Raw genomic sequence first — 27,721 nt, forward strand, 5'->3', positions numbered from 1 at the left:
TTGTTTGCCCTTTTTTCCCCCCATTTGAGGCATATGGACGTTCCCAGGCTAGGGGTCAAATCTGAGTTGCAGCGGCTGGCCTACTCCACAGCCACAGCAACACCAGATCTGAGCTGAATCTGCGAACTCCACCGCAGCTCACGGCAGTGCCGGATCCTTAACCCACTGAGCGAGGCCAGGGTTCCAATCCGAGTCCTCATGGATACTAGTCAGGTTCGTAACACACTGAGCCACAACGGGAACTCCCTATTATCCTTATTCTGCAGAGAGAGGAGCCAGATGGTAAGCTCAGCGGCTCCATCTTATTCAGCTTCCGGTTGGCAGCACCCAGCGTGGTGCTCAGCAGACAGAAAATTGCTCCATGAATATTTGCTAGGTGTATAGGAGGCGATCAAAAGGAGAGAGACTCGGGCACAAATTCCCCTCCTCCCAGCTCCCCACCCCCAGAGAAATAAACGAGTAAGCCAATCACTAGGAAGAGTGTAGGTGTTTACAAAACAACCTTGTGCATATTAGCGAAGGTCTGGGATGGGCAGGCGACGCGGTCTAAGTTCCTTAAAATCCAGGTGGGATTTGTTAGGGGTGGTGGAGGGAAGGAATGGGAGAGAGGGTGCAGATCCTGGGAAGGCTGGGTGTGGCACTTCAGGGGACGGAGGAAAAGATGATGGTGAAAGCAGGGAGAGCAGCCATCAAAGGGGGGCACAAGAGAAATGGAGAGTCAAGGGGGAGTGGTGTGGGGGAAGGAGCGCGATCACTGTAAGATAAGCTGCAGAGGAGAAGCTCTCAGGGTGAGGGGAAGATGGGAGACACCTGGGAGGTGGGGGGATTGGACCAAGACAGCCTGCGAGGAGTCCAGGGGTGAGGCTCAGCCGTTTCCTTGCCAACAAGCATCCCGGTTGGTGGGGAGAAGACCCAAGTTCTGAAACCTGCTGGTTAACAGCTAAGGGACTGGGACTCTGCACTTACTCAGAGCTGCCTGGGGTGAAGGCCTGCCTCTGTGGTTTACCAGGTGTGGGGCCTGGGGATTTGTCTAAATCTCCATTTCCTTATCTGTCAAGAGGGGATAATGAGTGTAGCCACCTCTGAGAGGCGTTGTGAGAATTCAGTGAGTGGATACAGATCAGCAATACCTGAGCATACGCAATGCTCAACAAACATCAGCAGTAGTAATTATCCACAGTATATAATGTGACATTTCACTTGGTTGATTCCTGTTTTTCTGCATCCTTCCACCCAAGGAAGGGAGGTGCTAAAAGGACCTCTGAGCATCCCTTACTCCATAGGTAGCAAAAATGAGAAGTTGGATGGGAGAGAATTGGGCATCTCTTAGGCATTTTCTCCATTGGGTTATTTTGTTACAGGTCTGGTCTGTTACAAAGTTCAGTTGTTCAGGAAGTGGGAGCATAGTAGCCAGGTGGATGACCTTGGGGAAGAAACGTTCCCTCTCTGAGCCCCTGTTTACCCATCTGTAAGCTTGGGAGGATAGATTCTCTGATCTCTAAAAGCCCTTCCCATTCCATAAGGCCACTAATTCTAAATAGGTCAAGGGCTGAGACGGGAGCGAGGAGATCGGCGGGCAGTGGAAGGTGCTAGAAAGACCCATTTGGTGGATCACGGACATCTTAGATCTGTGTGAGGTCAAGGAGCTGCCAGGGGTCATGGGCTTCAGTCTCAGAGTCCCTGAGAGTCCCCAGCAAGGTTATATAGCCTGTACTGGGAGAAGGGCAGAGAGCTGTCTGGCTCAGAGAGTGACTGCTCTGGTCTCTCAGGGCCCGTGAAAAATCTACAGGGCAGCAGGGCAAGGAAAAAAAAAAATGCAGGAGGACATCCATGCATCATAGAACCACTTCTCTCTCTGTCACTCTGCATTACAGGACAGCCAGGGACTGGATTAGGTGCTGCAATGTGTTATCAGGCCAGATGTCCCAGTGTGTAAATCCCTTCAACACCAATCTTTCCAGGCTTGCCAAAATGGCGAGAGGAACTCTGCCTGAGTTCATTTAGGGCATCTGTTCATTTAGGGCATCTGTAATTTGAGGAAATATTCTTTTCAATACCCACAGGCTATCTCCTGTGCCTCAATCTCTCTTTCTCTCTCTCTTTCCCCGAAGACACGTTTTCCTGTAAATACTGCAGCTCCGCTCTGAATCACAGATCAAAGCCTTGCTTCTTCATTCATCCTTTGAGGCCAAATTGCGATTTATAATGTCTGTGGTTTTCACTAATCTGTCTCTGTGTCATCTCGCTTTAAATCAGCAGAAAGCAGCTCACAATAAGGCAGGCAAGCGGCCCCACGGAAGCAGAGTGTAATTTGAGCCCAGCGTTGTGGAGTCTCGGTACCCACAGGTAGAACTATCTGGGGCCTTGATTATATCCGACGTTAATCTTGGTAAACAACTTGTTTTGCTGAATGTCAAAAGCCAGATGAAACAAGGGAAATTCACGGTTATCAGAAAACAAGACGTGATCCCTTCCTGCCCTTTCCAGAGACATCTAAGGCTTTGTCTCTTTGGACCAAATAAAGGGAGTGCGGAAGTCGGGCTGTTTTCCTTAGGCGGAGGGACAGTTCTGGAACTTTGGGGGAATTGGACGTTTGCAGAGCTGGGTCAGAGTCTAGTGTCTGGGGAGAGTCCGGGAGAGTTATAGGGGGATTTTGTTGTTGGTTTCCTCCTCCGAAGAAAACATTCCTGAAGGCAGTTATTATGCCTGGTTGTTTAACCTGGTTGCCTGTCTCCTGGGGACAGGGCCGACACTAATTGTGCCCGCCTTCAGCTTTTTGGGTGGAACAGTGTACCCTAAAGACCCCAGGGTCTCGTGGGGTTATGACAGACCAGTACCATCTGAGCTAACGTGAAACTAAGGTTAAACACATTGTGGAAGAAAAGATTTATTCCGAAGCATGTCAGTTTGTTGCAACTGCTGGATTAAAACGCTAGTTTGAATAATCCTTATTCTTGCTGAATTTCTCTAGGGGGCTTTCATGGAGTTTCGTTGTCACTTAGGCCAAGCAATGGAAGGTTGATGACATGGCATGTCCTAGTCCTGGGTGTGCTCCGGGTTTTAATTTAAAACCAACTCCCTCCAGGCTACTAAATCTGCCCCACTTTCCCAGAGACAGGAACCAGTAAAGATCTTCTTTGATCTTCTGGTGGGGAATATACTCACCACTGGAAAGCTGGGGAGGGGGACGGGGGAGAGGAGATGAAAGAATCTGGTTAAAATCCCCAGGTTCAGACTTCTCTGAAAAGGAGATGTACCATCAAAACACTTTACGACATGCTTCAGTTTACAAAGAAACTTCAGATTAAGATGTCCTGTATAGAGTAAACCGGGTGGAGACTTTGTCTTCATTTTATAGAAGAAGAAATCAAATCCCTGAGAGATTAACGCACTTACTTGCCCAAGGAGTCCTCAGCAACTGCGTGACAAGACAAAATCTCCAAACTCCGTGTTTTTTCCTTATTTCAGTCTAGTCATGGAGACCTCTAGGCTGATCACTGCATGGGCACAGGGCTGGGTACCCACAGGTAAGGCAGGTTGTGCAGACCTCACTGTCACTGAGCAAGATAAGGTGTTAGCATCCCTGTTTGGCATAAGGGGAAACTGAGCTTTAGAGGGTTTAAGCCTCTTTTCCAGTGTCATGCAGCTGGTAAGTGGCAGAGCTGGGATTCCAATACAAGTTCCCTGTCCTCTTTCCCTCTTTCTTTTTTTTTCTTTCTCTTTCTTTTCTTTTATTTTCTTTTTCTACTTTTTAGGGCCTCACATGTGGCATATGGAAGTTCCCAGGCTAGGGGTTGAATTCAGAGCTGCAGCTGCCAGCCTATGCCACAGCCACAGCAACGCAAGATCTGAGCCACATCTGCAACCTGTGTCACAGCTCACAGCAACGGCGGATCCTTAACCCACTGAGCAAGGCCAGGGATTGAACCTGCATCCTCATGGACCCCAATCGGGTTTGTTGCCATTGAGCCACGATGGGGAGCTCCATTCAGTGCTCTTTCTATCCCACGTTTCCAAGTATTGAAAAATCAACCTGGAAATAAAGAAAAGATCCCTTTGCGGAGTTCCCGTCGTGGCGCAGTGGTTAACGAATCCGACTAGGAACCATGAGGTTGCCGGTTCGGTCCCTGCCCTTGCTCAGAGGGTTAAGGATCCGGCGTTGCTGTAAACTGTGGTGTAGGTCGCAGACGCGGCTCGGATCCCGCATTGCTGTGGCTCTGGCGTAGGCTCCAGTTCGACCCCTAGCCTGGGAACCTCCATATGCCGCGGGAGCGGCCCAAGAAATAGCAAAAAGACAAAAAAAAAAAAAAAAGATCCCTTGCTATCCTGAATTATTTGGATGGAAAATCTGCAGTAGCTAGGAAACTGATGTCAAGTGAAGAATTTACTTTTCTGTAGAGATGAGAGATTGTAATGGCTAGTCTTTTGCCCTAATTCTGTGCGGTGTAATCGTGTCCCTTCCTACCGAGGACAGTGATGCTTTATGGCAGTGACATGTCAGCGTGGGGGAGGATGATTGTGTCGTGCACGGGAGGTGGGTTGTCGGAATCAGACAAGATCAATGGACAAGGGGCAGGGCAGTGGTAGGGAGCAGTATGATGGACACAAAAGTCTGATGATAGAGAAAAAAAGAAGCTTTTGGGAGGAGACAGGCTGATTAAAAGCAGGGATTGGAGACATGTTGAATGGTAAAAAGCATAGCAGTTGACGGAATGGAGGAGAAAGTGAGTGCTTCTGAGAATCTAAAGAAAGCAAAAGACTCTCCAAATAGCTTCATATGTGCACACCAATTTTCTTCACCTAAACCCTGAGTTCAGCACCCTTGGCCTGAGGGCAGCAGAGGACTTCAAGAATCACTTATGAAGCTTGGCTGGCTACTCAGGCATCAGGAATTGAGACTTGTGTAGAGGTAAATGGATGGAATCCAGGAGAGCAAGAAACTATGACGGGGTCTGTAATTTGGGATCTGGAGGGGAGACTTGCATTTGGAACCCATCCGAAAGGACTCGAATTCCCCAAAGCAAAGGCTGAGAGGGCCAGCCAGCCTGGGGGAAGAGGCTGGGGCAGAACTCGTTGCTGGCTGGACCCATGCCAGGTGGGAAGGGGTGATCAGCCTGGGGTCACTATTTATAATTTACTTATCAGTAAACATCATGTCCTCTGAAATGCCCATTTTGTAGTCAAGTGAATTGTCTCTTAATGGCTTCCTGGGAGTGTTCTGCTTACTGATACACAGCAGCAGGAGGAACAGGGACAGGGAGGGTGCCAGCCACCAACACAAGACCTCCAAAGACAGAAGCTGACTGTACCAGCCATCAGCAGTGCATGGAAGCTGAGAACCTGCTCAGAGATCTGGTCCCCAGAGTCCAGAGTGGTCTTTCTGAGGGTGGGCCTGTCAGCGTCACCCAGGGGAAAGTCCTGGGGTGTCAGATTCCAATTTCCTATCTGTCAACTAGACTTTACAGCCAATTAGAGGTTACGACTTTGTATCAGCTTAAAGGTAAGAGGCTCTTTACTTGTATACTGTTGAGGCGGAGTGTAAATTAGTGCAACCATGTAAAAAAAATATGGAGCTTTCCCAAAAAAACTGAAAAAGAACTACCGTATGACCCAGCAGCAATTACACTCCTGGGTATATATCCAAAGCAAAACAAAACAAAAACAAAATAAACAATAAACCCCCTAAAACACTAATTTGAAAAGATAAAGGCACTTCAGTGTTCACAGCAGCATTATATACAGTTGCCAAGATATGGAAGCAACCTAAATGTCCAACAACAGATAATTGGATAAATAAGATATGGTATACTTATGTACATACACACACACACACACACACACACACACACACACACACACACACACACACACACACACAGTGGAATACTGCTCAGCCATAACAAAGAAGGAAATTTTGCCACTTGCAGCAACATAGATGGACTTGGAGGTCATTGCACTAAGGGAAATAAGTTAGATAAAGACAACTACTGTCTGATATCGCTTATATGTGGAATCTAAAAAATACAACAAACTAATGAATATAACAAAAAAGATGAATTCACGAATACGGAGAACAAACCAGAGGTTACCCGTGGGAAGGGGAGAGGTAAGTCTAGTGTGGGGGAGTGGGAGGTACACAGTATTGGGTGTAAGAGAGCTCAAGGACATATTGTACAACATGGGGAATAGAGCTAATATTTTGCAAAAACTAAATGGAAAGTAACCTTTAAAAACTGTATAAAGCATTAAAGCAAAAAAAAAAAAAGAAGATAAGTGTCTCTTTGAAACACGCTACTCTTTGAAATGTGAGGTGTTCCTCACAAAGGTATCCTGTCCATCTGGTCCTGCAAAGGTCGGGGAGTCAGGGAAGTAGCACTTGCCTGAAATAGGAGTGGAACTGACTGGACTGTCCTACATTCTCGTCTTTAAAATAGAAAGTGCCCAAGAAAGGATCCATTCCTCCCCATGCTATATCCTGGCGTGTATAATCGACAGGTTGGTTTAGACAAAGAAAAGATACGAACAAAGACTACTCAGCCAGAACCCTTTTTTGCAGAAACTAAGTTCAGACCATATGGTCAAGGTTTGTTTGGTGACACTCAATATTCACTAAATACCCATCAAACGCTCACTTTGGTCAGGCATTGTGCTCAGCGCATGGAGTGAGGGACAGTTAGTCCCTCCTTTGTGTGGAGAGAAACTCGTTAACCCCTAGCATGAGGAGAATCAAATAGATGGAAATAAAGGGTTTGGGGAGGACGATTGGAACTACAGTGAATTTTGTCCAACAGCAATCAGAGACTGTCTTATCTGGCTGTGATTTGATGTGAGTCAATTTGGGATATTTGCTCTAGGCTGGAAGAGAGATTTTGAAAGTCAGTGAATGGGCCCATGGTTTTGGAAGGCCAAAAAGGACTGATGGGGTCACCAAAGCTGGAGGGGAGTTAGAGGGGAGGGCCCTAGGCTCCTGCTTCAGACCCTCACAGAGAAGCTACGCAGAGTTCAGGTAGGTTTTGAAGCACAGGTAGCATTTGCATGACCAGATTTCTCAACCTTGACACCACTGACTTTGGCGGCCATTAATTCTGGGTGTTGGGGGGCTGTCTTGTGCATTTTAGGATGTTTAGAGGCATCCTTGGCCTCTACAAAGTAGGTGTCAGTAGCATGCACTGTCCTAGTTGTGACATCCAAAACTGTTTCCAGACATTGCCAGACGTTCCCTTGGGGGCAAAATTGCTCCCGGTTGAGAACCACTGGCATAGCTGGTGGTGAGGGAAAATCATGTGTCCGGCAAAAAGATCCATTTGAATGAATGTGCAGAGGCGTGACTCGACCTGCATAGGTCAGGGAATGGTGGCCACAGGGTATGGTAAGGAAAGGGATGTAGCGCCGGAAGAGGTTAGAAGAATAGTTCACGACCAAGATGAAATCCTTGCTGATAGCATTGCTAATAATTTGGACTTGATTTTGAAGGTAGACGGGAGCGCATGAGGTTTGGGGGAAGGCAAATGGTGGGAAGAAGAATCTAGCAAGAGTATAGAGATGGGAATGGACCAGTGGGAGGGTGAGAGCAGAAGATCGGAGGCTGTCCCAGCCCAGGTGGGAGGTAAACAGGGTCTGAACTTACAGAGGATGGAGAAGAGAGGCCACCGTGAGGGACGTTACTTAGGGAGATTGGAAACTTTGTGACCACAAGGATGTGTTAGGTGAGAGCAAGAGAGGGATCAGATGGTTGAGAGGGAAACTGGGGTTAAAAAGCATAGAATAGATTAGAAAAGGAGATTTGGGAGAAGAGGAGGAACAGATCTGACATTCAAAAATGAATTCTTCTCAATGCTATTCAGCAGGATCTCCTTGTAAATCTATTCTAAGTTGTGTCTGAGAACTATGTCTAGATACTCATGTTGCAACAGAAGAAAGGGTGGGGGAAAAACTGAAATTGTAATGTATACATGTAAGGATAACCTGACCCCCTTGCTGTACAGTGGGAAAATAAAAAAAAAAAGAAAATTAATAACATAATATCAGATTATAACAAAAGTACAAAATAAATATATATACATGAGTCAAAAAAAAAAAAAAGAATTCTTAAGCTTCTGCCTCCGTATAGACACATAGTCGGCACTCAATAAGTTCTTTTTTTTTTTTTTTTAATGGATCTGGAAGTACCAGTTATTGGTTTAGGTGGAACAAGTCGTCTATCTGTTCAGTAGGGCAAAAACAAAGGTTAGGCCAATAATAATAACAATGATAATAATAATAATAACTGCCATTTATTTAGCATTACTAGGTGCCAGACAGTGAGTCACAGTTTTGCACACTATCTCACTCAGTATTTTAATAATCCTATGGGGTAGATACTACTTTTATCCCCACTTCAGAGATTATTTCATTTATTACTATTTATTAAGTGACTCCAAGGTGTCAGGAACTGTTTTAGGCACCTAGGATATATCAGCGAACAAAACAAAGAAAAAGAAAAACCCTGCAATTTTTGAATTTACATTTTAATGGGGAAACTGAAATGAAGAATCCAGAACTTAATGAGATGAGGTGCAGCATGTTCGCATGGCTGCTGGCATTGAGCAAGGCCCACAGAAACCCTAGGAACCCAAAGTAGACCCCAATGGAAAACGTCCCTGCAAGGTGGGCACAGAAGAGGGGCCCAGTGCTGGCCCATGAGAATTCTAAAGCCTGGAACTTGGGTACGAGGACAGAGGGTACCGCTTTCTTTTTTTTTTTTTTTTTTTTTTTTTTTGTCTTTTTGCTATTTCTTGGGCCGCTCTCGCGGCATATGGAGGTTCCCAGGCTAGGGGTCTAATCGGAGCTGTAGCCACCGGCCTACGCCAGAGCCACAGCAACGCGGGATCCGAGCCGCGTCTGCAACCTACACCACAGCTCACGGCAACGCCGGATCCTTACCCCACTGAGCAAGGGCAGGGATCTAACCCGCAACCTCATGGTTCCTAGTCAGGTTCGCTAACCACTGCGCCACTACGGGAACTTCAAGGGTACCGCTTTCTGAGTGACAGAATTATTGAATTACCAGGAGTGCATTTAGCTTCTGGGAACCTCCCTGACGGGGATGCACTAGCACTGCATGTCTATCCCCACTCCCATGACCAGGCAGGCATCTCTTTCCTGGCTAATCACCAAGACCTCTACTTTCAGTCAAGAGTCCATAAATTTAAGAGGGTCAGTGGCGAGCCATGTCCTTTCACCTTCAACCTTACCTAGTACAAGTATTTTTCACTATATATTAAATAGTGAGACTAATAATATAATATTATTATAAATATGGCTATTATTGCTCTGGGCTAGCTCTTTGGCTCAAGGTTTTCTGATCTATCCCAACTCAGCTGAGAGGGATAGAGCCCTTTTTACACATTTGGGTGGAAGCTGGGTCTTTTCTCAAGGGTAATAGGTGTAGATGAGCTTTTTTATCTCACTCTCCTCTTGGGCAGGAAGAATGACTACTTTGCGCCGTGTGGACCTCAGGGGCCTGGCCTACATAGGTCTCAGGGTTTCATCTGTGACAATACAACATAACCAGCTTCTTCTAGAGCTATAGCCTCAGTTCCCACTCATTGGTGGTGTCCACTGTCTAACACTGGGGAGAAAAGCCGCACCAACTGGACATAGAATGCACAAGACCTGGCCTTGGGGCCTTGTACATTCGACTTAGGAAGGTTTTGGCCATAATATATATAAAACCAAAGTGAAAAAGTGATAAAATGTTTGCTCACATAGTTTCTTACTTGGCTAGTGTGGACTGCAGCTATAGTATGACCCCAGGTTGGATAACATCACCAAAGACCTAGGATGTTTCCTTCTCTCCATTCTGCCACTTTGATGTTGGCTTTATCTTCAGACTAGTGACAAAATGGCTGCTGCAGGCCCAGCCATCACTTCTGCGCCAGAAACGATCAGGGGAAGAAGAATGAATTTCCTTTTTTTCCATTTCTCTCTTTGAGAAACAGGGAAACTTTCCCAGAAGCCTCCTCAGAGATCTTACCCTTACAGCTCACTGGTCAGAAGAGGGTCTCATGCCTGTTCCTAAATAAAGCCTTGCCAGATGCAATGGAGTTACCGTGGTTGGTTTATAGACAAACCAGAGTCATTGTCTGGAGATGGGATTGGCATCAGCTTCCCCTGAAATACATGGCTGTTTGAAAGAGGATGGATGCCTGAATCCAAACTCATTTCTGTTTGGAAGGAGGAAGAAAAGTAGAGGGTGGTCTTGGATGGGCAACCAAGCGTGTTCTCAACAGCCCACCATGCTGCTCCCATAAGGCCAACATTATCTGGACCACTAGTCAGGGGAAGCCACTCACCCTCCATCTCTCCATGCACATCCCCACCCTGAGGCACCACATCTGATGCATTTGTGCCATGCCAACTGGAGGCCTGCTGCTTCTCCTTCCTTCCTTCCTCTCTCTCTCTCTTTCTCTCTCTCTCAACAGTAGTTATAATCTGACTCTGTACTTAGGAAAGAACTTTCTTCCAACCCACTCTGGGCACTTTTACAGACTTGATGACCTCTGCCCAGAGGATAATTAACTTCCATGTATGGAAGTGGTGTGAGTGTCACGAGGCAGCCCCAAAGGCCCAATCAGAAGGTAGAACAGAGGCTTTGCCTGGGTCCTCCGACAGGAGTTTCAGGCCTGGGAGGGCTGAGGCTCTCCATGGAGGACTGTGGGTGCAGAGGTGCCATCTGTGGACAAAGGCTTCGTTTGTGCTGACTGGAATTTCTGGAAAAAGTTAACTCCTCAGCAGTCTTGGAGAGGTGTGCAGTGATTACACACAGGCAGAGTGGATTAGAAAGGCTGAGATCAGTTATTGTCTGTCTTGGCCTCATTCCAGTTTATATTCTTACCTTCAGGTAAAACCACAGGTAGGCCATTGGATTCTTCCAAGGAACATTCTGTCCCTTTGCTATGCTGGCCGCCATGCTGGGTATTGGATACACAGCCTTGAGCAAGACACTGTTTCTGACCTCAGAGAGCTCACAGATTGCTGGGGAGAAAACTACAAGAACGGGCAATTACAAATAGAGTGGGATCAGTGCTTTGGTCCCCCTCTGTTGGGTGGGTGCTGGGCTTCCTGGAAAAGCTGCTGTTTAATCTGAGACTTTGGGAAGAAGAAAGAATCAAATATCACCTATTTCCAAGAAAGACCATGTCTTCAAGTTTCTTAAAGTTTAAGGGGCATTCATTCCACAGAAGGATAGTTTTAAATCACTTGGGGAAAAAAAAAAAAAAACCACACACACCATAGATAGATAAGATTGGGAGATGATAAATTAAGCAGTCTGCAGAACTCTGCAAAGCTTTAAATAAATGAACTGATAACCATGAATCTCTGAGATGTGGCGTGTACATTTCCCAATTATATTTGACCACAACATTCTTTTCCCTCCATCTCTCCCAGATGAGTGACTTTAATGCTGAGAACTTAGAGCACGGAAGACGGGGGTGATGGTGGGTCAGAGGGAGCATCACGGTTCTGCTCTAGGAGGTTCTGGGGCAAGCATTTGCTATAATAGCTGTGTTTATTTGATGGCCCTATTTACACTGTAGAGTGGACACTGTGATCCACCCAAATAATTGAACTCAGCTAAGTATAATAAAAATATTCTTCTCATAGTGCATAATTTAGCAATGTACATGTGGCCCCCATTTTCTGGCCAATGGGATGAGAGGGGAAGTGTGCTAAGTGCTTGCTTTTGGGGGAAAGGTTTCCTGCTCTAAGAAAGAGAAAAGAGGAAGAAGAGACGGCTGTTCTTCCTCTGGGCATATTCTCGCTGAACATGGCAGCTGGAACGGGAGAGACATCTTGCCACCAGCCTGAGGAAGAAACAAATACCTAGATGGCAGAGTAGCAGCTGAAGCAACCGAGGTCTTTGATGACAATGTATAGCTTCTGATTAACTACATCTGGGGCCTACCCAATTTATTGACTTCACTTTGACTTCTTATTATGTAAGAATGCATTTCCTTATCTTTAAACCAGTTTGAGTCAGACTTCTCTGCTGTTTGCAGTCCGAAGCAGCCCGGCTAATGAACTTTCTTCCTTTAATCTCCTTAGGAACATTTTCCACTGGCCTTAGGAGTCATGTCCTTGGTCAAGGCTCATGACTTGGATTCTCAGGTCGCAGGAGGAGTTGTCCTGGACCCAAGGGTCTGAGGCAGCAGGAGGTATAGTGGATGCATAAAGCTGGACCAAGACTCCACTGGTTCAGGCAAATGGGGACTTTTGTGAGTGGACATTCTCCCAAGGCCAAGTTGAAGCATTTGCTTGAGGAGCTGCCAGTGGGCCTCCTGCAGACACCAACCAGGCAGCTCAAACTCAGGGAGTCAGGGCAGGAACAAAAGAGGTTTGCTCTGCTGACTGATCTGGAAAAGGTTTGAATTATCCTGCAGGGTTCCTGCTGTGCCCCTGCCCATCCTCCTTCTGCTGTCTCCTGGGTTACGTGGGCAGGACTTGGCTGCTTTGACCACTCTTACCCCACCCCCTTCCTTTTGCCTTCAGTAACATCTTCTGCCCTTTGGGGGTTCCATTCCTTTGGTATCATTTTTGGGGAATGGCTTGAATTTATTTTTATCCATATTCAAAGCCATTTAAAAACAATAAAGATCTTTTGACCTGATTTTGTTGGTAATTATATGCATTAAATTTTCTTAAATCATCTTAACCATTTTTAAGTGTAGAGTTCAGGAGTGTTTAGCATGTGCTCTTTGTTGTCAAACAAATTGCCTGAACTTTCCATCTTCTTGGGTGAGGGTTAATTTTACATGTCAAGGTCGGGGGGGCCCTGAGGCACCCAAACTCAGCACTATTTCTGGGTGTGTCTGTGAGGGTGTTTCTGATGAGATTAGAATTTGCAATGGTGAACTCAGTAAAGTAGACGTTCCTCCCCCATGTGGGTGGACGCCATCTTTTGAGAGCATGGATAGAACACAAAGCAGAGAAAGGAATGACAGATCATGGGATTTCTCAGCTTCCATAATTGTGTAAGCCAGTTCCTTCTAATAAATCTCTCTCTCTCTCTTTGGAGAACCTAACTAATACATCTTGCAAAACTGGAACTCTATACTCATTAAATAACTCCTCCTTACCTTCCCCTACCACCAGTCCCTAGTAACCACTACGCTGTTCTCATTTCTATGAATTTGACTACTTTAGATACCGCATATAAGTTAAATCATATGGTGTTTGTCTTTTCATGTGTGGCTTATTCCATTCCAAATAATGTCCTCAAAGTTCATCTACATTATATCATGTGACAGAATTTCCTTCCTTTTCAAGAGTGAATAATATTCCATTACATGCCTGGACAGCATTTTGTTTATCTAGGCATCCACTGAAATAGACATTGGAATTGCTTCCATCTCTTGACTATTGTGCCTTGGCATCACTTTTACCTACTGTTCTGGCTGAAGTTTGGGTTTCTAATTCTGCTGCCCACATTTTGTTTTAGCCAGATTTCTATGGAATGGCTGGAGGAAGGGGAAACCCAAGAAGCATCTCAGCCTCCTAAAGATGATCTTGCTAATGAGTAGCTCAGGAAAATAAATTTATTTTGGGGGAAAAAAGACTCCAGAATAATTCTTATGTGTTCCATGGAGGTCTGAACAAAAATGTATAGTGTCAAAGGTGGGTATTTTTCCTCCAATGTAACTACTCATCTCAGTTCTACTCTGTAGCCATAAACTGCAGCTGAAATGTAAGTGCATTTAAATATTCATTTTCTTATCTATAAAATACAATGCAAACTCAATGGAAAAATTTGGGAAACAGCAATAACAGCTACCACTTAATGAGGTCATATTTTGTGCAGAGCTTTTTTTGCCAGGCACTTTAACGATAACCTTAATTCACAGTCATAGAGAACAGATATGTGGTTGCCAAGGGGGAGGAAATGGGATGGATGGGGAGTTTGGGGATGGTAGATGCAAACTATTATGTTTAGAATGGATAAACAATGAGGTCCTACTGTACAGCACAGGAAACTATATCCAGCCTCTTGGGATAGACCATGATGGAAGGTAAACTATGAGTAAGAGAATGTATACATGTGTATGACTGGGTCACTATGCAGTGCAGCAGAAACTGATGCAACACTATAAATCAACTATAGTTTAATAAAAATAAAATAAGAGAATTAAAAATATATATAATCTTTTAAACCCACACGACTCTTTGAAGTAGGCATGTGTAACATTTCAAGTGAGTTGCAGACAGTGGAGGACATCTCTTCCTCAACACTGCTTTGTACACACCTCCCCCATCAGGCCTGATTCACCCTGGATATGGAACCAATCTAAATGCCAGAGCAGGTGCAGCCCACCTAGGTGAGCTCTCCCTTTGCCATGAAGTTCCCAGGGACTGCTCAGCTGCCGGTGACACTCCGTACAACTAAGGATGCATCAGAGTTAGGAAAACAGCTCAATTCTTGCCCCACTGCTGCCCTTTTATATGTGGGCTTACAACATCATCCTAGAAAAACCGAAACTAACAATCTTCAGTATTTCTAGTAATGAGAATGTTTATAAACATTGGGCTCTCTTGATCCTTGAGCAAAATAGCATAACCAGGGCCACAGAACAAGGCTTCTCATTTTTCAGTGCCCTGGAAAGTCCACTCCCATGAGCTGATTTAATCCCCTTTACTTTGGTGGCTCTGATAGATTTTAAGCTGATGTTAAATACATTTTCCTGTGTGTGTGTGGTGTGTGTGTGTGTGTGTGTGTGTGTGTGTGTGTGTGTGTGTGTGTGTGTTTTAATGTCCAGGTTACAGGTGAAGCAACTGAGCCTCAGAGAGGTTAAATATTTTGCCTAAGGTCAGACATCTAATAAGAAAGAGTCAGAGATAGAATTGAAGTGGCTGTGAATTAAGGCAGACAGAATACAGATGGGGTTTGGATTTGGCAAATTTCCTTATCATTTTGAGTTTCACTTTTCACAACAGAAACAGGGATGATAGTAACTACAAGGATTGTCGAAAGGATTAGAAGTAATACATGTAAAGCACTGAGCACAGTGCCTTGCATTGTGGGTGGGCCAGAACTGTGAGCCGCCCAAATTGTGCTGCCTGACTCCGAAACCTTTTGAACGTTCCTTAGAACAACAGTACTTCTCCCACATAAATGAAAAAGATGGGGGGAAAAAAAGAAAGAAAAAGAAAAGAAAGAAAACCATCAAGTCACCCCATACTTTCCCCAAGGACCAAAAGCATTAGCTTTTGGTAATTTGTCTCATCCCCCCATTTCTTTCATCTTCCTTTCGTTGAAATATTGCTCCATAGTTGTAAGCACACTGTACATAAGATTTGTGAACTATTTCCTTTTCCCTTTTTATTACATGCTAGGGTGAACTTCAATGTCTACTTTCCTGCCATTGGGTTTTGTGGGAACCAACAGCCCTGGAGAGATCAGAAGCTTCTGTGGTGACTGCCCTTTGGGAAGTGTGGGCCTCTCCAAGGTGGTAAGCCAGAGCTCATGAGTTCTTTCTTAATTCCTTTGTGCTTTCAGCTGTTTTTTCAGAGCCGGAGCCATTCTTTGGCACATTGGTGTCTCGACCTTCACCATGGCTTTGTAGTGTTGAGTTTGAGAGCAAACCCTTGCTCCTCTGAGACATCATCCTGTTTTACCCCTCACGGTGCTCCCACCTCACTCAGATCACCAATGCCCAGGCTCTCCAGCCATCAGCCTCATCTGCTCCTCTGATGCCTGGCGAAGCTCTTTCAATAGGCACTTTGCCACCATCTTGTGATCTGTTGCCCTCTACTCTCAGGGGTCACCCCTGGACTTGGCTTCAGCTCCCAAACTGCTGAACTTCACTGAAGCATGTCTTGGAGTTGTATGAACTGAGGCCATAACAAATGGCATCACATTAGCTTTCGCGGGCCTCCTTCAGTTGAGTGCTACCTTGACTGTTTCTTTAAGACTATGGGCCGTGTTTTGCTCAGTGCAGTTCTAAACCGTCTCCATCATCCTCGGCCTCCAACCCTGTCCCAGGCAAGGCAAAGAGAGGATTCCTCCTTCAAGGGGAAATTGAAGGTACCTGGAAGCTTCCCCAAGTTGGTGCTTCTCTATCTCAAATGTTCCTTGTTTCTTTAGGCTCCCTTTCTTCTCTTTGGTCTCTGAGAAGAGTTCTTTCTGACTTCTAAAGTTCTGTTCACCTCTTCCCACCTTATTGAAGACCATGCCTTTATTTGCTCATCTCTTGACTATATGTTCAATGCACATACCTTGACTATCTTTTACCAAATAGGTACATGTCCCTTCCATCCTAAAAAATAAAACACAAAATAATAATAAATAAATCATTCCCTTAACTCTGCTTCCTTTTCCAGTCATTTCACTCATGTCATCAAAATTTCTAAATGATTAGGCTGTCCCCACCCCTTCCTTTTATTCTGACTTTGTCTTTACATCCTAAACGCATCCTACAACTGTTTTTTTTTTACAAATCACCAAGGACTTCATTTTTGCTAAATGTCATAGCCTTTCTCTCTCTTTCCCATCTTTGTTCAAATTAACAGATATTCAGTTAGCTCCTCACTAGGCTTTGTGCCCCCTCCTAGAGAGACAGATTCAGCTCTTACCCTCCAGAAGCTCATAGTTTCTCTACCAAGTGGGTCAGCCAGCTCTCCTTCCCTTCCTGACAACATGATTTTCCATTCTCTGTCTTTTTTTTTTTTTCCTACTTCCTCACAGACCCTCTTCCGTATTCTTTACCACTATCCTCTACTGACAGTCTTTAATTTGTCCCAGAAATTAAAACATTCACCAGGGCTCATTCCTTGGCCCTTTTCTCTCTATCCCCTCTTTCAGCATTTGCCTTCAATTGTCACCTCCATTTCACTAACCCGGTCTATCCTCCTGCCAACTTGTTCTCTCATTTTGGATTGAAATCATTATAGCTTACTAGATATTCCAATGAAAACATTCTGCAGGCATCTCCCACTCGAAATGTCCAGCACTGAGCTCATCTTTCCCTCACCTTTCAGGCATTTCCCCCAGCACATAGACCTCCTCTGAGAACTTCCTCCACTCCAGGGTGGCCTTGATTTACACGATCCTACACCCTTGACCACAGCTGGTTGGATCCAGTCTCTCAAGAATATGGAATGATCATGGGAAGTGATGTAAACTCAGAAGTGAGCCGCCATCTTCAATCACGTGTACGGAGATGCAGAGAAGTCTGGCTTGTGAAAAGAAGCACAGATGGAGCAAAGTGAGGTAGGGATGTGGGTCGTGAAGACTTGGGATGACTCAGTGCTACCGAGGAGCAACATGGCGCCTGCTGGACCACCCATTCCTGATTCCTATCCCTTGTGAGGTTCAGATGTCTTTTCTGCCCTTACATTTCAGATATAATCCCCTATTTTTATAATAACTTCTCCCTTTTCTACTTAAGTCAGCGTCAGTGGGCTTCAAATGAAAGAAACTTGACCATAACACTTTCATTGCATTATGTTTTTAATAGTAAGAACTCTATTCTCTCAGTATCTAGGCTGAAAACCCTCCTACCATCTTTGTCTCTTTCCTTACCTCATCCCAACTCCTCATTCTGTTCCATTACCCAACATGTCCAGTGGAGTTGGTCGTTAATATTGCTCTTGGGAAAGAAAAAAGCTTTAAAATTTGTCTTTTATTTTCCTTCCTCCTATCACCTCTTACCCAGATTTTTCAGAGCCTCTTTCCTGGTTTTCCTGTTTCTGGTCTTTTTTTTTTTTTTCCCCAGTCCATGAAAAGTCTTCAATACTTGTTCGTTACACATTGAATGACAATTATACTTCTCACATGAAGTTTCAGATCTTACAACACGAGTACCTAAACACCTATCTTTCCATTCTTATCACAGGCTTTCCACCCTTGGAGGCCAACCTATACAGACCACATCATCAGGGCCTCTCTGCACTTTGGCTTCTGGTTGTGTTCAGCCAGTTGGGAGCTCTGGAAGGAGATGAGAGGGAGGAAGGTACATTCAGATATGTATCCCCTTAGTTCTCTCCCTTCAAGGTCCTTTTAGCATGGCTACGTCCCTTGGCCAAAGGTCACTGCTTACCTTGAGGTGGCCTCTATATGACTTTCTATCCTCCAGATTCTGGCAACCTCTCTCTTTCCTCCTTTCTTAGGCCTTGGTTTTTCTGGTGCTTTATTATGGCTGGCTATGGCTCCTTCCTTCTGCTGTGTAGTTTCCCTAATCTCTACCTACAACATTTTAAAGGGTTATTTTCAAATAAACACCCCTTGAGTTGTCCTAAATCTAGTGTGCCATTCTTTGGGGGGCCTTGACTGACACAGGGCAAAATGCAAATAGTTGCCACCTCCTACTAGGGTTTTGAGAATTAAATATTTTAATCTATGCTTTATGTTAAAACAGTGCCTAGATCATAATAAGCTCTTAGTAAATGTTAACTATTATTAGTATTATCTCCCATGACTTCTTTTTTTAAATGACTGATTGGATATTTATTACACACTATGCCATTTGCTTGCATCATCCTCTTTAAGTCTGTCAACAATTATTTAATGTAAGTTTTGTCTCCATTATACAAATGAGCCAACTGGAATTAAGAGGGTTAAATTTATTTACCCAGCTGGCAAATATAATGCAGCCAGGATTTGTTTTTGCTTTTGTTTTTGTTTTGTTTTGTGGTTCCTTGAAGGCAGAGACTCAATCCTATTAATTTTTACCTCATTTTTTTTAAAAACTTCACCCTTAATCAATCAAAGTAAATTTAAGACTAGCCCCCATCAATCTATTCTCCTCCCTAGCAGCCAGAATCATTTTAAAGAATGTAATTGGGATTCTCCTTCTCCCCTTCTTGAACCCTCCAATGCCTGCCTTCCACACCTGCAGTAACTGCATCCCTCTCTGCAGCGTATACAGAGTCAAATGGCTTGACCACAGCACCATCCCCATCTGGACCACACTAAGCTTGCTTCTGCTTGAGGCCCTTTGGCTGGCTGTCCTCCCCGCCTGGCACCAGGTTCCCTCAGCTCCATGTGGGGCTGGCTCCTTCCTGTCACTCAGACCATAGTTTTCATATCGCCGCTTCCAAGAGGTCTTTGTGACTTCTCCGTCTAGAGTCACCATTAAGTCACTCCCTCCTTTGTCTCCTTATTTACATTTTCTGCATAGCACTTCTGTTTGCTTCTCTTAAAGCAGCTTTATTGAGATATGCCTTACATGCCATAAGAAGCCTCTGTCTAAATTACACAATGCAATGGATTTTAATGTATTTACAGAATTGTGCAACAGTCACAATAATCTGATTTTAGCACATTTCCAGCCCCCTTGTACCCCATATTACTGAGCTGTAAAAAAGAACGAAATAATGCCATTGGCAGCAACATGGATGGACCTAGAGATTATCATACTGAGTGAAGTAAGTCAGACAAAGGCAAATATCATATGAGATTGCTGATATGTGGAATCTAATAAAAAATGATACAAAAGAACTTATTCACAAAACAGAAAGAGATTCAAAGATTTTGAAAACAAACTTACAGTTACCAAAGGGGAAATGTTACAGAGGAGGGTGGGCTAGGCATACACACACGATATACAAGATCATAAGTACTAAGGACCTGCTATATAGGACAGGGAAATCTACTCAAATTCTGCAAAAACTTATATGGGAAAATAATCTGAAAAAGAATGGATGTACTATACGTATGACTGATTCACTTTGCTGTGCACCTGAAGCCAACACAACATTGTAAATCAATTATACTCCAAAGAAATTTTCAAAAAATAATAAAGAAAGAAACCTTGTACCCATCAGCCCCACCCCTCCCCTGAGCCCTTCATCCTCCAGCCACTAAACTGCTTTCTGTCTCTGCCTATTCTGGATCATTTATATACAGAAACTCACACAACACGTGATCTTTGTGACTGACTTCTTTTACTCAGCGTCATGTTTATCCATTTTTTTTTTTTTTTTTTGTCTTTTGTCTTTTGTTGTTGTTGCTATTTCTTGGGCCGCTCCCGCGGCATATGGAGGTTCCCAGGCTAGGGGTCGAATCGGAGCTGTAGCCACCGGCCTACGCCAGAGCCACAGCAAGGCGGGATCCAAGCCGCGTCTGCAACCTACACCACAGCTCACGGCAACGCCGGATCGTTAACCCACTGAGCAAGGGCAGGGACCGAACCCGCAACCTCATGGTTCCTAGTCGGATTCATTAACCACTGCGCCACGACGGGAACTCCCCCATTTGTTTTTTAAATGCAGGTCAATTTATTTATTCATTTATTTCCAAATGAAGGCTTATTTATTTATCTAAAATTTTTTTCACTTACTGCAATATTAGTTCTTTATTTTTTAAACATAGGCCAATTTATTTATTTCTTATATATTTATTTATCTATTTATTTATAAATGAAAGCTTATTTATTTATTTATTCTTCACCTTTTCACTTATAGTGTAATGTTTTTGAGATTTACCCATGTTGTACTATAAACCAGTACTTCGTTCCTTTTTGGTGACAAATTCGGTCTCACGGTATGAATATCCCACATTTTATTTCCTTTCTCATCCATTGATAGACACTGGGTTGTTTTCGGTTTGGGCCTCTTTGTTTTTCTGTCCCCCTTTCAGTGAAGGGAGAGCAGGACCCGGTCTGCGTCCATCTCATTCACCGCTATAAAGCCAGGAGCACTTGCACGGTGGACCAGACACGTCCCTATCTCTTGTCCCTGGGACGTGAGCGAGTCCATTGAAGAGCTGGGGACAGCCTAGGGGGTGTGTAGCGGACCCCCAACTCGGGGGGAGCACGTGTCTACACAAAACAGGTCCTCCAACAAGGTTCAAGTGAGGGGCTGTCAAGCTGCAGAAGATCCAGGGCAGCAGGGGCGGTGCTGTCTGCCCCCAGTGCTCTCCTGGCCCCCACTGTAGCATCATCCCCTCCTTCCTGCTGTCCAGGGCCTGTCATGATGCAGCCACAGAGAGAGCGGGTCTCTGGCAGAGAGCGGGAGGCCACCTTGCAAGGAGAGGCAGCAACAGGCGGCCACCAGGGCGATTGCGGAGCACCCGGGTCTCTGGCTCCGGGAGGCTGAGCTCCCACGGCTCTTCCTTTGACTCCGAGCTTCTCCAGGAGCTTCCCAGGTGAACGAATCAATAAACTCCTTTGTTGCTTTGGCCAGCTTGGCTTGGCTGTCTGTTCCTTGCAGCAGAGAGAATTATGATGAATATGCTTGGTTGGGTTCCTTCTCACCTAACTGGTCTGGTGACAGTAACAAAGAAGAGTTGTCTAGAGTTTCTCTGATGGGAAAGTATTTTCGTCCCATTATTTTACTTTACTCTCTTAACAGAAGGGGGAAAAAAAATCACATACCCAATTTTATACACAAGGAAACCAAAGATCAGAGACCCTAAATGATGTGCTTAAGGTTGCACAGCTTCAAGTTTGCATAGCTGGGCTCCCCATTGTGTGCCCCTTGCCTACATTGCCACAACCCTTAACAACTGGCTTTGGCTTTGACACTTGCTCCTGGGTGCTTCGGTTGTGTGCCTGCTACCCAAGTGCACTGCCTGCAATGTTTGCTGAGTAAATGAGGGGATTAGGACATGGAAAGCTACTGAACAGGAAGCCCCCTCCAGGTGCCTTGGAGCCAGGGTGACCTGAGAAGCTGAGTAGATGGGAAAGGAAACTGCCGGAACAGGTTACAAAGGGAAAGTAAACACTCGGCCCTTAGCAGGGGCTTCAGCAAACAGAACACAGGGCTGGGCCCTTCCTTCTTCCACTCCTTTCCCACCTTCCTTCCTGCTTCACGCCGCATGGCTTTTCATTCAAGATTAGTCCCAACTGAGGAAATGAGCAGAGCCTTCTCAAGGACCACATCTGAGTCAGAAATACACATCCACATCCGATCTCAAGAGAGATGAAGAGAGATTCTGACATTAGAATCGCCTTCCCCAACTCCTGCTCCTCTCCTGCGCACTCCTCTAGCTCTTATTCTGCCCTTTCTTTAATTTAATTTCATTTTTTTTCCTTTTTAAGGCTGCACCTGCAGTATATGGAAGTTCCCAGGCCAGGGGTCGAATCTGAGCTGCAGGTGTCGCCTATGGGACAGCCAAGGCAGTACTGGACCCTTAACCCTCTGGGTGAGACCAGGGATGGAAACCACATCCTCACAGAGACAACACTGGGTCCTTAACCCACTGAGCCACAACGGGAACTCCTGCACTTTCTTTAATATTCTCTTCAACCACGGCACTGAAGCCACACTAATTTATTCAACAAATTTCAAACTGTCCTTTTTTTTTTTTTTTTTCCTTCTGGCTCCCTCTTTCTCCTCCTCAAAACTCGTATTCATCCTTCAAAGCCCAACTGAAATGTTACCCCCTCTGAAATAGTCCTGCAAAGATCCTCCCTATTCTGAGCATCCATTGCATTTTATAAACATCACATCCTGGCAACGACCAAGCTGTATCACGGCTCTTGCTATGTTTGTTTTCTCACTAGATTACCATCCCTTGAAAGCCTGTCTCTGTCCTACAAAATTTTGTCTTCCAGCCCCTGGCCCAGCAGCTGTACAATAATAAATGCTCAATCAATGCTTGGTGCAATTTCATGAACAAAGACTGTCCTCTCCTGGGATGAAGGCCTGAGACTGCAAGGATAGCTGAGTGCACTCGAGAAGAATTTATTGAAATTTTCTTTCACGTGATGACTGATGACTTGAATGAAATCATTAGTAATGCAATCAGGTAAATAAAATAGGACTTTTTGGCAGGCAAGCTTAGAGAAGCTCTAGTTATGAGTTATTCCTTATAAAGAGTTCAGAGAAAATCCCTTTCATATTTCTGTCCTGGTTGCTACCTTGCCGTTTAGATGATGAATAGCGTGATTTTGGTCTTCATTTTATGGCAGATGATGTAGAGGCGAGATGCACCTGTGGACTGTCTTGGATTGAAAGGGCTGCTATTACAAAGAACCTTAAACTCAGGGGTTTTCACAACAGAAATGTATTGACTCATAGCTCTGGAAGCTAAAAGTCCAAGATCAAGGTGCCATCAGGGTTGATTTCCTCTGAGGGTTGTGAGGAAGGATCTGTTTCCTATCTCTTCCCTAGCTTCAGAGGTTTGCTGGCCTTCTTCGGCCTTCCTTGGCTTGCAGCATCACTCCATTTCTGCTTTCAGGTTCATGAGGCATTCTTTCTATGTGTGCTTCTGCCTCCAATGGCCTCCTTTCTATAAGGAGACTGACTGGTCGTATTGCATCAGGGTCTACCCTAATGACTTCATTTTTTTTTTTTTTTGCTTTTTTTTTAGGGTCACACTTGTGGCATATGGAAGTTCCCAGACTAGGGGCAAATCGGAGCTGCAGCTGCTGGTACGTGACAGCTACAGCAATGCCAGGTTCAGAGCCACTTCTGCAACCTATCCAGTAGCTCACAGCAATGCCAGATCCTTAACCCATTGAACAAGGTCCGGGGTCAAACCCGAATCATCATGGATACTAGTCAGGTTTATAACTCTCTAAGCCACAACAGGAACCCCCAATGACCTCATTTTAACTTGATTGCCTCTGTAAAGATTCCATCTTCACATAAGGTCCTTTTTGAGGTACCAGGGGTTAGGAATTCAAAATACAAAATGTGGAAAGACACATTTTGACCCATGACAGTGACCCTGAGAATTGACAGCTGACCCAGAGTCCTAAAGCCAGCCTGGCAGAATAACAGAATAGGAAGAGATTATCAGTAAAGTTCGTCCTTCTGCCTGAGTCGACCCTCTAGTGCAAATAAGCCTTCATTGTGTTGCTAGAGAATCCCAGACAAAGAGATGCTAAGAAAATTTCAAAAGACACCAGTGAATAGTCACATAACTTGCTGTGGTTCAGCTCCTGTCAGGGCTTTTTTAAAAAGACCATATGCTTAATAATTGTTTTTTTCTTTTTGGTTGACCCTCAGCATATGGAGTTCCTGGGCCAGGGATCAGATCTGAGCTGCAGTCTAGACATAAGCTGCAGCTGTGGCAACATGGGGTTCTTAATCCACTGTGCCAGGAGGGAGGTAGAACCCACGTTCTAGTGCTCCCAAGATGCTGCCAATCCCTCTTGCACCACAGCAGGACCTCCAGTTTTTGTTTGTTTGTTTGTTTGTTTGTTTTTAAGAGGAGCTCTCCTTTAAATGATATAAAATCCAGGCTTATCAAAACCTAGGTCTTCTCTGCCTCTAGAAAAATTGTCTTTTGGGCTCAGAATGGGATGTCAAAATTTCCTGATTACTTCATATACTTGGAAGAAGACTGACCTGGGTTTTCCTCCTCAAAGTCCTGCCTATGTGAAACACATTGGCCACTGAGCCCCACAGGAAGTCAGTAGTGGTGTCTTTTGCCTCACTTGCTGCCGACGGGATGGACATCATGCCCCTTGCCCACGAGTGGCAGCTTCAGAGACTTAGCAGAGCTCTCTGGCCTCTGGGAAGTTACATCTGAAATGGGTATGGGACCAGAGTCTAGGACGAAGGTCCACCAAGGTGAGGTGTGGCCACTGGAAGTACTAGAGGAGCTGCAACTTCCCCACCAGCCCTCTAAGGAATGAGCTGACCTGGGCTGGGGAGGGAGAGAGAGGCCATAAGCTCTGGCAGCCAACGGGCCTCTCCTCCGCCTGCAGCTTCCCCTCAGGCAGCAGGGGTGCTGGGACAGCTAATGGCACAGCTCAACTCTGCACACCTAGCCGTTTCCACTTCTTTGGGCTTTTGCCCTGTCTCCCTTAGTTTTGGGCTTTTCCTCTTTCATGATGTGATTCCAGAGCTGGCTGCTGGTGGCACTGCTCTTGGCCAGGACTGGCTCTTCGTTTTGCAGGTAATTAACTTGGCAGAGATGGTGGTATTTAATAGCTAAGGTTGATTGATCAAAATGTCACCTCTCTCATTTCTCAAAAATGTTTTGTGTGTGTTGCATTTTTTTTTTCTCCTAAGCCTACAGTGTCTCTTTGAATATTCCTCTCTCTTAGATGAGATTTTCGGGTACCATTCAGGCAGCATAATGTACGTCTTCCATAATCTGTCTCACAATTCATAGCTCAGGATTTCAAAGCCTGGGATTATGGGGTCATCAGGATGAGTATATTTACTGGACTAAAGATTGGTCAGAACCCTTGCATGGCAGAGCTGACCTTTCCCTCTTCTCAAAAGACTAGGCAAAAAAAGAGCTGAAAAAAGTGAGTCATTCTTTCACGTTTCTAAGGAATCCACTCAGGTGGACATTCAGTAATTGCTTAGTGATTGCATGTTAGGCTGGCTTGAAAAACCTCACTTCAAATCAACTCTTTAGGAAGTTCAATCAACTCTGCAGGCTTGGCCTTACAAGGAATTATCCCCATTTCGCTGATGAAAGCTTAGAAGCACAAGGAGCAGGGGGCTTGTTCAACATGATATTGATTCAAGCAGGTAAGTCACAGAACTTAAATGAAATCTTTAGTTGGGTATTTCTGATCTCAGGCTAAGAATGGGAGAATATTTTACAGAACAATAAAGGAGAGAGGAATGTGTAGAGAATGTTGTCATATGCTCCACATCACTAATTATTAGAGAAACGCAGATCAAAACTACAAGGAGGTGTCACCTCACACCGATCAGAATGGCCATCATCAAAAAGTCTGCAAATAATACATGCTGGAGAGGGTGTGGCGAAAAGGGAACCCTCCCACACTGCTGGTAGCAATGTAGCCTGATGCAACCACTGTGGAGAGCAGTGTGGGTTTCTTTTTTTTTTTTTTTCTTTTTTTTTCTTCTTTGTCTTTTTAGGGCTGCACTAGTGACCTATGGAGGTTCCCAGGCTAGGGGTCGAATCGGAGCTACAGTTGCCGGCCTACACCACAGCCACAGCAACGCCAGATCCGAGCAGTGTCTGTGACCTTCACCACAGCTCACGACCATGCTAGTTCCGCAGGAACTCTGAGATTTCTTTAAAAACTAAAAATAGATGGGAGTTCCCATCACGGCACAGCAGAAATGAATCCAACTAGGAACCATGAGGTTGTGGGCTGGATCCCTGGCCTTGCTCAGTGGGTTAAAGATCCGGTGTTACTGTGAGCTGTGGTGTAGGTTGCAGATGCAGCTGGGATCTGGCCTTGCCGTGGCGTAGGCCGGCGGCTACAGCTCCAATTAGACCCTTAGCTTGGGAAGCTCCATAACCCTGGGGTGAGGCTCTGAAAAAGACAAAAAAAAAAAAAAATAATAATAATAATAGTTCCCATATAACCCTGCAGTCTCATTCCTGAGCATATAGCTGGAGAAAACTCTTATTTGAAACAACCCATGCACCCCAATATTCATAGCTGCACTATTTACAATAAGCCAAGACACGGAAGCTACTTAAGTGTCATCAACAAAAGAATGGGTAGAGAAGATGTGATATGTATACACACACACACACACACACACACAATGGACTATTACTTAGTCATAAACTGGAATGAAATAATGCATTTCATTAATGTAGCAACAGAGATGGCCCTAGAGATGAACATACTAAGTGGGGTAAGTCAGGCAGAGAAAGACAAATACCAGATGATATCACGCATCTGTGGAATCTAAAAGATGATGCCAATGGACTTATTTACGAAACAGAAACAGATTCACAGACATAGAAAACAAACTTATGCCGTTCTTATTGCGGCTCAGCGGGTTGAGAACCTGGCTAGCATCCATGACGATGTAGCTTTGATCCCTGGCCTCACTCAGTGGGTTAAGGATACAGCATTGCTGCAAGCTGTGGTTTAGGTTGCAGATGCAGCTTGGATCTGGCATTGCTGTGGCTGTGGCTGAATCAGCAGCTGCAGCTCTGCTTCAACCCTTACCTGGGAACCTCCATATGTCACAGGTCCGGCCCTCAAAAGAAAAGAAGAAGAAAATAAAACGAACTTATAGTTACTAAAGAGGAAAGGCAGGGGAGGCATAAATTAGGAGTTTGGGATTGACATACACATATATTACTATATACAAAATAAGCAAATGAACAAGGGCCTATTGTACAGCACGAGGAACCATATTCAATATCTTATAATAACCTATAATGTCAAAGAATCTGAAAAAGTATACATACATACATACACCCACACATCTAAAATCACTTTTCTGTGCACCAGAAACTAACACAACATTATCAATCAACCATACTTCAGTTTAAAAAAAAATAGCATCGTGACCATGGTATGGCCAAGACTCACAGACACCAGAACTTCAAGGTCATTCAGAATCCACAGCAGCTCTAAGGACTTATTTCAAGTCTTCCAACAGCAGAAGTTCTGGACTCTGGTTCTCTGCCATGGAGGTGATCCCCTGCTCTCCAGGTGCTTTTTTGTCTCAGCCTGCCCACTTCTCTTTGACCACCTAAGGGAAGCTCGCCAGTCCACACACCCTCACATCCCGGGCCAATTTCAATAGTTTGAATATAACTTTCTTATCCGCTCCCCTTATCAGTCACAGACAAGCCTCTGGAATAGTTAGACTTGGCTCAATCAGATGTGGCTTGAATGGGGGCATAGTCGTGTGGTACCAAAGATGACCACCTCATTTAAGTTACAGCCAGGGCAATTCTTCTCAACTAGAGACTCTGGGCCCCTCGAGAGGGCCCAGTGGGGTGTGTGGGCACTGTGATTGAATGTCCACTCTAAATCACTCATTACCTAGCCAGCACGAATTCCCTAGGCAAGTGATCATTTATACCCAGTATGGAGCAAAGGGGCTGATTTAA

General features: G+C 44.8%; 1 protein-coding gene across 4 annotated transcripts in view; it reads left to right on the forward strand.

Annotated features, from left to right (window-relative positions):
• Nucleotides 1-492: 492 nt before the first annotated feature.
• Nucleotides 493-27,721, forward strand: part of LOC110255418 (uncharacterized) — a 273,087-nt gene continuing 245,858 nt past the window's right edge. Inside the window, exons 1-5 of one of the 4 annotated variants that reach the window (XR_014815063.1) lie at nt 493-566; nt 15,370-15,485; nt 17,014-17,245; nt 22,533-25,184; nt 25,298-25,413. The gene's annotated coding sequence lies outside the window, so the exon portion shown is untranslated. The remainder of the gene's footprint in view (nt 567-15,369; nt 15,486-17,013; nt 17,246-22,532; nt 25,185-25,297; nt 25,414-27,721) is intronic. The other 3 variants (XR_014815064.1, XR_014815056.1, XR_014815062.1) reach the window with 3 other exon arrangements.

Source organism: Sus scrofa, chromosome 9 (genome assembly GCF_054392235.1).
Source record: "Sus scrofa isolate SSC_HxYL_T2T_F1_AM1 chromosome 9, Sscrofa_HxYL_maternal_Yorkshire_Landrace_v2.0, whole genome shotgun sequence".
NCBI classification, from domain to species: Eukaryota; Metazoa; Chordata; class Mammalia; order Artiodactyla; family Suidae; genus Sus; species Sus scrofa.